This window comes from Rousettus aegyptiacus, unplaced genomic scaffold (genome assembly GCF_014176215.1).
Source record: "Rousettus aegyptiacus isolate mRouAeg1 unplaced genomic scaffold, mRouAeg1.p scaffold_m13_p_9, whole genome shotgun sequence".
Taxonomy (NCBI): domain Eukaryota; kingdom Metazoa; phylum Chordata; class Mammalia; order Chiroptera; family Pteropodidae; genus Rousettus; species Rousettus aegyptiacus.
The window spans coordinates 12,561,625-12,573,427 of record NW_023416312.1 but is presented as its reverse complement, the minus strand read 5'-3'; the positions used below and the strand labels follow the sequence as shown (position 1 = coordinate 12,573,427).

Genomic DNA, 11,803 nt, shown 5'->3' with positions numbered 1-11,803 from the left:
TTTTTAGTATATGATACAGTATTGTTAACTATAGTTATCATGGTGTACTTTACTTTTCCAAAACTTATTCCTCTTATATCTGGAAGCTAGGATGGACCCTTTGAACAACATCTCCTCATTTCCCCAACCCCTCAGCCTGTCAGCCCTCATTCTACTTTCTGTTCCTATGAGTTAGGCTTTAAAAGGAGAAAAAAAAATCACTGCACGGAACTTCATGCTTATCAGCTGTATCGGCTCAATCACTTTTAGTAGTTCCTTCTCATATCTTCAACTTCTAATGTAGGCCTATCATTAGACCTCTTCCTTTTCTAACCTTTAAACTTCAGTGTCAGAAACCTTTAAAAGTAATCTCTGAGTCAACAATTTCATGATTTATCACTCCAGGCTGGTCCTCTTCTCTGAATAACTCTCTTATATCCAACTGATTACTCAGCATCTCCACTCGGATGGTTTAGAGACTTTGAACTTAACATGAATAAAACATGGTTATTCATCTTGCCTCACAAGCCTGTTCCTCATGCCAATTACTGGCAATTCCATTCTTCCAGTTATTTAAACTAAAAACCTTGCAGTCAGTTTTGACTACTCTCTTTTCCCATGTCCTTCATGCACTCTGTTAAAAAACTATGAGATCTAAGTGCAAAATGTATATAGAATCTCGTCAATTCTGTTCACTTTTATTGCTAAGTCCAAGGCATTAGCATTTCTCACCTGATCACTGCAATCGTCTTCTAACTATCCTGCTTCTATCTTTGCTCTACTCTAGGCTATTCTCAAAACAGCGTCCAGTGTGACCCTGACAAAATAGATCAGATCATGTCACTTCTCTGTTTAAAATGCTCCAGCACTTTATCTACCAGAATAGAAGCTAAAGCCATTATAATGGCCAACAACTGTCACAAAATTTTTAGCTTCAGGTCTCAGACCTCATCCTCTATTATCTCCACCTTGATCACTCTTTCCCAGGTAACTGTTGTTGGTTTTTTGTTTGTTTGTTTGTTTTTGGTGATTCCTTGAGCTCTCTAATCACTCCCTAACCTAATGCTTAGCATTTGCTATTGCCTCTGCCTGCATTGCTTGTTGTTGGATATGCACATGCCTCACTTTCTCATCTCCTCATTTTTATGCAAATATTACTGTCTAAATAAGGCCTTTCTTGGCCACTCTTTTTAAAAATATCAAACCCTCCTTAATACTCCTTGTTCCTCTTCCTTGGTTTATGTTCTTCCATAAAACTTACTAGTATCTAACAACAGATAAGGTTTTATTATTTTCTTTCTTGTCTCTTTTCCCACAGTAGAATTTTTTTTTTCTGATTTCTAATTGCATTTTTATTTGCAGTAATTGATTTTTAGTGTAAGTCTTGCAGTGTTATTCTGGGTTGAAGTTTTTTAAGTTTATTTATTTAAATTAGTTTCAAATATACAGTGCATTGGTTAGACATCTATATAGTTCATAAAATGATCCCCCTAATTGCTCCCTCCCTCTCCTGGCCCTCCATCTAGCTATCATATTAATGCTAACTGCATTCCTTCTGCCGTGCTCCCCATCCCCATGACCAACTACTAACTACTAATTTGTACGTCTTTAACCCTTCACCCCTTTCTCCCAGCCTCCCATCCTCCTTCCCCTCTGTCCATCACCAAATTGTCCACTATATTTGTGAGTCTGTTTTTGATTAGTTTGTTCTTTTCGTTCCTCAGATTTCCACATATAAGTGAAATCGTATTGTATTTCTTTTTCTCTGACTTATTTCACTTAGCATAATCACCTCTAGGTCCATCTAATCATCGCAAATGGTAGGATTTCATTTTTTTAATGTATGAGTAATATTCCATTGTATATATGAACCATAATTTCTTTATCCAGTCATCTGTTGATGGGCATTTAGGTTGCTTCCATATCTTGGCTATTGTAAATTGTGCTGTCATGAATATTGGAGTGCATAGATCTTTACGAATTATTGTTGTGGTTTTCTTTGGAAAAACACCCAGAATTACAATTGCTGAGTCAAAAGATATATCCATTTTTAATTTTTTGAGGGATCTTCATACTGTTTTCCATAGTGGCTGTGCCAGTTTGCAATCCCATCAACAATGTATGAGGGTTCCCTTTTCTCCACATCCTCACCAGCACTTGTTATTTTTTGATTTATTGATGATAGCCATTCTGACAGGTGTGAGGCGATATCTCATTGTGGTTTTGATTTGCACTTCTCTGATGGCTACTGACCTTGAGAATCTTTTCATATGTCTATTGACTGTATTTCCTCTTTAGAGAAGTATCTGTTCAGGTCTTCTGCCCATTTTTTAATTAGAATGTTTGTTTTTTTATTGTTGAGTTGTATAAGTTCTTTATATATTTTGGATATTAACCCCTTATCAGATGTATCATTAGTGAATATCTTCACCCAAACTGTTCGTTGTCTTTTTGTTTTGTTGATGGTTTCCTTTGCTGTACAAAAACTTTTTAATTTAATGTAGTCTCATTTGTTTATTTTTTCTTTTGTTTCCCTTGTCTGCAGAGATATATCTGAAAAGAAATTCCTGTTAGTAGTATCAGAGAGTTTGCTGCCTATGTTTTCTTCTAGAGGTTTTATGGTTTCGGGTCTTACATTTAAGTCTTTAATTCATTTTGAGTCTGTTCTTGTATATGGTGTAAGAAGGTGGACCAGCTTCTTGTGTGTGTGTGTGTGTGTGTGTCTGTCCAATTTTCCCAGCACCATTTATCAAAGAGACTGTCTTTACCCTCTTGTATATTCTTACCTCCTTTGTCATATATTAAGTGAGCATATAGGTGTGGATTTATTTCTCGGCTCTCTATTCTGTTCCATTGATAATATATCTGTTCTTATGCCAGTACCATGCTGTTTTGATTACTGTAGACTTGCCCCACAGTAGAATTTAATCTCTAAAACATTAATAGATATTAAAGACTTTTGGGTTTTTTTTTTTTTTTGATTATTGCTTTTATTCTAGCATCCATAACAGTGTGTCTTTCATAAGTATATGTCATCTTTGGATGAACGTAGTCTAATATTCCAATCTGAAGAAATATTTTACTTAGCTGTTTTCTTCTGTAACAATATCTAGATGAATTTGACCCATATGGAATCTTGATATGAAAGCACATGAAGTGAATTTAACTTATTGTGTTATTTTTATACATTAATATAATCAATTATTAGTACCCTATAAAATAATGTCAAAATGGGGATCATTAGTTTGCAGAAAAAAGTAATAGCTTTCTTAACATTGCAGTATACACCTTTCATTTAACCAAATTAATTTAAAAATATGTTTATAAACTGACAGTTTGATTCACCACAGGGCAAATCACTGTGTCCTATTTTGTAAATGTCAAACAAACCAAATTTAAACTATAAATATTGAAAGTGATCCCTTATTTAAGCAGCAGATATTGAACAACTGTGATGATCACATTCACACTTAACTCAGCACATAGATGGAATAAAAATAATAATAGTATATATAATTCATGATCTTTCAACAGAAAATTAAACCATGCTTTAAACTGTAAATAAACATGTACAATATTATATCTGTTTGCTCTTTCAGTAAGTAACATTCTGATCTTTGATTAATTTAGATAAAATTACAACTGAATAATATTTGTTATTAGTTTAATTGAACAGTAAGTATGAAAGAGTGGTTACATATATATATACACATATATATATGTATATATATATGTAAAATTTATACCTTTTAAAATGTGGTTTAAGGTTGTCCAAATAACTTAAGACTATTTCAAGAAGTGGGATTAATATTGTATTTTTTAACTCTGTCACTCTTTGAACTTGACCTGTTAAAACTAGAGCACATGGTGACATATCTTACTTAGGTCTCCAGTCTTTTTTATCTATAAATGTTAAACCAGTTGTTCTCTTAGAGCTCATCTATCTGTTATATGAGTGTTATTTTTACCATGTTTACAAAGTTTTAATCTCTGAAATCAAATTGTGCAATTTTTAGGTAATTATTTTATAACCTTAATGACAAATCTAAGAAACTAGAAATTCCTAACGTTTTATGAGAAAAAGTAATTTCCATTTTTTTTCCAAAGCTCTTTACCAAGTTAATTCTTATTCATCTTTCAATTCTCGATTCAGCTGTCACTTTGTAAAGGACATTTTCCCTGATGCCATTTTATATATTCTATATCAGCACTGTCCAATAGAATTTTCTATTTTGCTATCCGATATGGTAGCCAATAGCCACACATAGCAATCAAGGATTTGAAATGTGGCTAGTGTGATTGAAGAACTAAATTTTTAATTTTGTTCATTTTCACTAAATTTATATTCAAATTTAATAAATCATATATAGCTAGTGGTTACCATATTGAATAGCACGGTTCTAGACTATGACCCTCTCCTTCACTATATTTATCATCATTATAACTTTGCGTTTCCTTGCGTAATTACTTGACTAATATCTCACACCAACATTAGAGTTTAATCATCAAAATTAAGCAGAGCCATGTGTATATTTTTACTCAATTTTGAATCTTCAAGACCTAGCCAAATGTGTGGCAAAAAGTAAGAGTGTAACAAATAAATTATTATGGTAGGCCTGCTGTAACTCAAGAGTCACCGCTCATATTTTAGTATATTTAAATGGCATTCGCATGAAATTGTTCAGTATATTGTGGTCAGTGGGGCTGCACAACAGAGCGGCTCTGCACCAGGGAGGGGAGATTACTAAGAGTGAAATCTACAACAGAGAAAGGACCATTGTCCATATTCCCCCTTTTAAGAGAGCTTCGTGATTAACAATGAAGAACTAAGTTTGACCAATCAAGCATCTAAAATCATTTAGAGTTGGTTGAGAATCATACCTATTCACTGACTTATGTAGGTAAATACTCCAATTTGTATCTCGACAGTCAACAATTTCAAGACAATATGCTTTGATCTAAGGATTTTCATTATATATGTCAGAGCCTGAAAAAAGTCTGAAGGTGAATCAGGGCTTTGCTTAAGTTGTGTGTAGCAACCACTCGTGAACTGTATGTGGCTTGTTTCCTTTGTCTTCATACTGTTTTCTTTAGATAAAATTCTAAATTCAAAAATATAAAGTCCACTCATGTAAACAAATGCTACTTAAAAGGTCAGACTCTGTCTTACTTGAGTGTTAAATACACATATGTTCACATATGAAATCCAGCATTAGAGTTTTTTGTTGTTCTTCATATAATCCTTTTAATATAATAGATTAAGCTTTTCATTTATAATAAAAATTACATCATTGAGTAGATACCCTCTTCAGTGACTTGATTTTCCAAGAAGTAAGCCCCTTTAAATTTATTTTTTTTTCTGTAGGCTACTTGTAGAAAATCTTTTGGTTCTCACTTCCTTCTTTTTGACCTTTTTATCTGACTTATTCTACCATCACCCACAAGATGTGTCAAGAAAAGGAAAGTTAATAACCAGGTTCCAAGCCAAGAATGAGATTAGATTCACACTTAAGCAGGGGAAGGTGAGTTTTGAATTTTGAAAAGAAGCCCTTCAAGGGTCATGCAATTACTAGGGTGCTATCAAAAAATTATTACTGCTGCATATTCCTCATTTGGGAGGCGGGTGCCACAATGTCACAGGATAGTGGAAAGTTATAAATGGTGACATGCAAATGAGTCAGGAAAGCACGTACATTGGTGATCTGTTGCCCCATTTGCTAATGGAAAATGCAACATCAGAAAGCATGCCTTTCATGGAGAATGACATATCTAGGACATTGTCTGGGATTTATAGCCAACCATCTTTCTGCTGCTTCATTGGCTTTTACAATTCACTTCAATTTTCACTTATAGGAAAAAAATCATGGTGCATAGATTAGCATATATCCCCCTTTATGCTTCTTTGGCTGCTTCTTTGACTTGTGATTAATTTTTAACATTCAGCTAATTTATTTATGTGATAGGTACTGAAAATCATGACTTTAAAAATAATTTTGCCTTCTTCAAGAGTTGTCTCCATAATAATACTCTTATATGCGTCTGCTAAGCAATTGCTCTGCTCTTCATATTCTACCTTGAGTTAAACACCCACTCTCTTTTTCTAATTAAAGAGTTCAGTTTCAGATTTTTTTTTATTGCCCTGAGAAAGGGGAAAGAAGGGTAAATAAAAAAAAAAATGACATGCTTCAGGACTAATGTATAAAGGTCTGGAAATCACAAATCATTTAGTGCTTCCTATATTAGAACAGTAATTCTTAGGAAAATGTTTTATTCAGATTTAATCATCACCTCAGAGATCTCAACTGAATCTTTTGAGATTTTTAGAACCCTTATTTCTGACCTAGTTTTTAAAATTTTCAGGTGTTAATGAACTACTGCTTTCTGCATATAAATAGGAAATCAAAACCATTTAGAATAAGTTATATCTTGTTATCTATTCGATGGGTGGATTTAAGCATATTATTTTACTTTTACCTGAAGCAATAGTGATGCCACAAATTATATACACCAAGACCAAATAATTAAAAGGTGAAGAGATGAATTTCACTTACAAGGTGACTTTTTATAATGTTCTAAGAATGTGTACTACGTCAATATAAATTGTTGTTTGTGTTGTTAATTATTGCATTATATTTCTGAACATAGAATCACAGTACACTTTTAATAATTATTTAAACATTTAAAAATATTTTTACTTCCATATAAATAAAATGAAACATGTAAAAAGAACAAAATGATTTTTGTTTGAACCTTTCACCTGCAATCATGTACATCAGCTAAGAGAGAATATTAAAATAATAGAAATCATAGGTATGATATATTGTTTCCTCGGTGCCAGTTTCCATGGTAATATTTTACTATTACAACCCGAAGAGTTTGAAATTGCTTCAAGTTATAGATTATAAAACTGACATTTAGTTTAAGTAATACTTTCAAGATCCAGATCTAGTAAACAGCAAGATTAGAAGTCATGCTCATATCTGTGTGACTCCAGAGCCCACACTCTTAACCACTCTTTCAAGAAAAGTAAACCATTTTAGCCAGTATCACTCAGTGGTAGTTCCAAGAGTTGAACTAAAGAAATAACTCTAGTTTGGCCTAGATTTTCATCAAGATGTCTTTTATTTTTCTAACAACACTGTGTTACTTATTCTTTCTTGAACATCTTAATAATGCTGACCACCCACTGGATTTGTAAAGCACAACATCTCTTAGGCAGTGTTTTTGGATTTTTCCATCCACTTTTTTTTAGTAAGCCATAATTTAGGCCTTGATGTCAATTCACCATGGTCAACTTATTCCAATTTTGATTGCTTTATTAATTGATTATATTTTCATGAATCTCTTATTATGAATTTCAAGAGCAATTCTTATGTGATACTTCTGTAATGAATAACTACTTAGCATCTTTTTCTACTTGAATCATTTATCTCCCCTGCTTTCCTAACATTACTCTTCATTGATTATCCTCCAAATGTCAGACTTCTTTTGATCATTCTCCTCTAATACCCTATTTTTCTATGATAACACTTAAACATAAACAATCCTCAGATTTATGTCTTTTGTCCTCTTAGGCAAGCTTGCTGTGGTGAAAAGACATAACATTTGTAATAAAAGTATTTTGATATAAAATCTGTCTATACTAATAAATACCTGGGCTTCCTTGAACTAGTTAGTTTGACTTCTTAATATCAGTTTCTCAATCAAATTATTTTAAATACTATTAACTTATCTCATGGAGATTTGTGAATCTCAAAGGAGATAGATAACTCATATCAGAGTTCTCCGTAAACACTGAAAACTTTAAAAAGCTATTACAAATGTTTGAACAGAACCATTACATGATTAAGTTGGTTTCAAAAAGATTTCTAGAGAAAATGTAGAGAAAGAGAATGGAATTTGTCTCTGGAAAACACACAGCAATGAGACTAAATCTACACCAGTGATAGAGCATATAGGAAGGAGAGTTGAAGGGAGACATCTTACATTGTACTGACATGATATACCAAAGATGTATAAGAGGGAGCTATAAATGTTGAATGACTTTCAAGTCCCAGTACTGATTGACAATATGATAGTAATTCTGTTAAGCTAGATCGTGGGGTTGATGTTATGAGTTGAATTGTGATCACCAAAAACATATTTTAAAATCCTGACCTCTGATACCTGTGAAAGTCACCTTATTTGGAAATAAAGTCTTTGTAGATGTAATCAAATTAAGATGAGGTCATCAGGGTGAGCACTGAGCAATTCAATATGACTGGTTTCCTTATAAAAAGACCGTGTAAGGACAGAGATACACGGGGAGTATGCTGTGTGACGACAGGCAAATATTAGAATGATGCAACTGCAATTCGAGGAATGCCAAAGATTAACAGCTACCACCAGAGACTAGGAAGAGGCAAGGAAGGATTCTCTGATACAGCTCTCAGAGGGAACATGGCCCTGCTAACACCTTTATTTCATTCAGACTTGTGGCTTCCCAAACTATAAGACAATAAATTTCTGTTGTCTTAAGCCACCATTTGTGGTACTTTGTTACAGCAGCCCTAAGAAGCTAATATAGTTGATAACCTTGGTCTCTATTTGGTAAAGCTATGTTCGAGGCCATTAGAGCACCCATGGGGAAATGTATAGCAGATAGTAAGAAATACTCACCTCAGAGAAATGGTCAGAGAAAAGGCAAAGGGTAGAAACATGGCTCTGAGAAACTTCAACATAGCAACCATAGTTGAAATTATCTTATAAGGGGGACATAACATATTACATTTGTCAGAGTCATTAGAGTTAGTTGCTGGAACAACAATGAACCAAAAATCTATCATAATATAATCAAGTTTTCCTATTCACCCTTGAAATAGGTTTTTAGCAAGAAGCCTTCTACATGGTAACTCAGGGATCCCAGTCCTTGTATCTTATGGTTCCATGACCTTAAAGGGACCCCTCAGGTTCTCATTAGAGTCTCTGTATTCAGATTCTTCTGCAGAGCAAAGAGAGAGAGAGAGAGTCGAGTCATGTAAGGTACTTTTTGAACCAGGCCTTCCTACATTCCACTGGCTAGAACCCAGTCACTGACTCCAAACCTAACTTCATAGAAGGCTGGGAAATGTAGTCTCCCTATTTGGTCAGATGAACATCTCTTTAGATTTTATCACAGATAGACATAGAAAAAAAATGTATGAAAGATGAAAATTGACCTTTCTACTTAAGGAAGTGCAGATAAGTTCTATTATCTTCAGAGAAGAGAGAGGAAAGACCATTTTGGGCTATGCGAAGTCAATGTACAGCAATATTTGTGCAGAACTTTGCAGAAACAGTAGAATTGGGACAAATCGTGAGAGAAAGGAAATGCTTTCAGGAGGAAGAGAATTGAATGACCAGAACTACAGAGGCAAAGAATCCCAAGATTTCTTCTGAAAATACCATTTAGCCAGTTTAAGCATGTAAATCAGAATCCAGTTAAAATTGAAACAGGATATTTATGTATCCCTAGTTCATGCCCAAATCAGTAGTAGACTCACCCTTTCACTTTACCTTTGTCAAGTGGGTTTAGAATTCTGCAGGCTCTAATTTATTAAAATTTACTACTGAAGTGAGAATGACAGTTATTTCTTTCCACTTCTCAGTATGGGACCACAGTTTTATTAGAATGCTTGCCCTCTGAGCTCAGCAAGGGGCATGTTATAATTAGATGAGCATTACAATAGAGACTCTGTTAATGGGATTTTAGAGACATAGCAAGAAAGGAAACCTATGAGTATCTCTATTAGACTCTATATAAGTAAGGGAAATCTGTCTTAGGAGACCACTAAAGAAATCAGCAGGAGTTAGTTAACTGAAGGTCAGACAAAATGACATGATAAGCCTTGAGGGGTATTGTTAAAGTAATCATTGCAGATAAGGGACTGACTGGCTGTCTGAGGTGTCTATACATATTCTAACATGAAAATGAAGATGGGAATTAAAACTGCAGGAATGGTCTCTATTTTTATATAAACTTGAATACTACCTATCAGTAAACAAAATAAAAATATATTTTTCTACACATTGAAAGTGTGAAATGACAGGGCATCCTGTAATGGAAATGTTTCATATACTGTATTTAAAGTGATTTCCCTTGAGATCAAGTAGCCTCCATCTACTTTTTTAAGTGTATACTTTTTTCTAAATATATAACAAATATGCTCATTGTTAGAAAACTTAAAAAATAAGGATAACATAAGATGAGGTACATAAAATGCTGCAATTCAGGAACAGTGAGTAACATTTTTCTTTTTAATATTCATATATATCATATTAATATGCCCAATATAATGTACATCTGTTTTTCTATCCAATATTTTTCATTAAATATTTCGAATTGGTCCTTTTTTTCTTTTTCTTTTCTTTTCTTTCTTTTTGTTTTTTTGCCTTTGACTTGATTTGTTTCATTATCTTGGAAAGATGTAAAACAGCCTTAAAAATAATTTCTTCAGAAACTTTCAGCTAATCAATCTAAAATTCCTCTAAGGAAAGTTAAAGAAAATTAAGTCAAATATTCTGTTACTTATTCAGCGCAAGTCTGTACTGTCCTTGTTTGGGTAAAGAAAATAATATTTCCAAAGAAGAGGAATTACAAGTAGGGCGAGGGGGGTGGCACATTGAGGAAGCCTTTCTTCTCCGTGCCACTGTGTACTAACCTGTGACTAGGGCTTCTTTTAAAGCCCCTTCAGTTATAAGAGGGCAAAGTGAGAAAGGACAAGCAGTGAGTAGAGACTTTTTATCAGTTCTTTACTTTGTAGATTTTTGCCTTGGAAACTAGACAAACTAGAATGAAACTCTGCTCATAACTGCTGACCTTTCCAAATATTCAATTTCTGTCCCGAGGTAAAAAGGGTTCCATGTGGGTTTGCTCTTTCCCTAGCATTTACCTTTGAGAAACCACAAGCAGTTGGTCCTGGGATTCAAAATGACATGACCGTAGGTTTTCATTCTGTACAATGTTTGTTATAATTTAGAGCACCAGGAAAAAATTAAATAACAGGGTTGCCGCAGCATAAATGTTGTGCTTTTCCTGTTTGACCTGGCAAGAAACCAAGAGCTCAACTGGTAAAAGGACTCCTGGGTTTTAAGAAAGTGAAGAAGCCTTGTTCTAGTGCAGGTGTTCACCCTAATAACAGGACGATCATAGGCTGTTAGTTATATCACACTATAGGCTATAGGCTACGTTCAGCGAAGCTCTTTCCTCTACCTATTGGAGACTCGGATATAATGCATAAGAGACTGACTAGGCTGAAAACATTTTTATTTCTTAATGCCTTTATTGACATAAAATAAAGCATGTACAAAGCACATAAATATTTCCATATATGTTGTCTTGAACCATAAACTTATATGAATATTAGTCTTACTTTCAATAATCAATTGTTCATATGGCCCTAGGACACTTTACTGCTAGTCATCTTACAATCCTTTATTTTTTTTTAGGTTTTATGCCTACAGCAGCTGGTCTTCCTAGGTGGTCTCCTATCCAAATACTAACCAGGCCTGACCCTGCTTAGCTTCTGAGATCAGATGGGATCAGGCTTGTTCAGGGTGGCATGGCCATAGATGGGTTAAACAATTTAATGTTTGCTATGGTTGCATCAAACCAGATGACAAAATGCTTGTTAGAAAAAGTGACTGACTACTAATTATACATCTTCATCCGTTCACCTTTTTCATCCAGGCTCCCAGCCTCCTCCCCTCTGGCAATTAGGAGTCACAAAAGAGTCATGGGGATATAAAGTACAGCATAGGGAATACAGTTAATAGTATTATAGTGGGTATGTACAGTGCCAGGTAG

The 11,803-nt window shown here is 34.1% G+C and overlaps 1 pseudogene; it reads right to left on the bottom strand.

Moving 5' to 3' along the window:
* Positions 1-11,451: 11,451 nt before the first annotated feature.
* On the bottom strand, positions 11,452-11,570 carry LOC118608360 (annotated as a pseudogene).
* Positions 11,571-11,803: the final 233 nt, after the last annotated feature.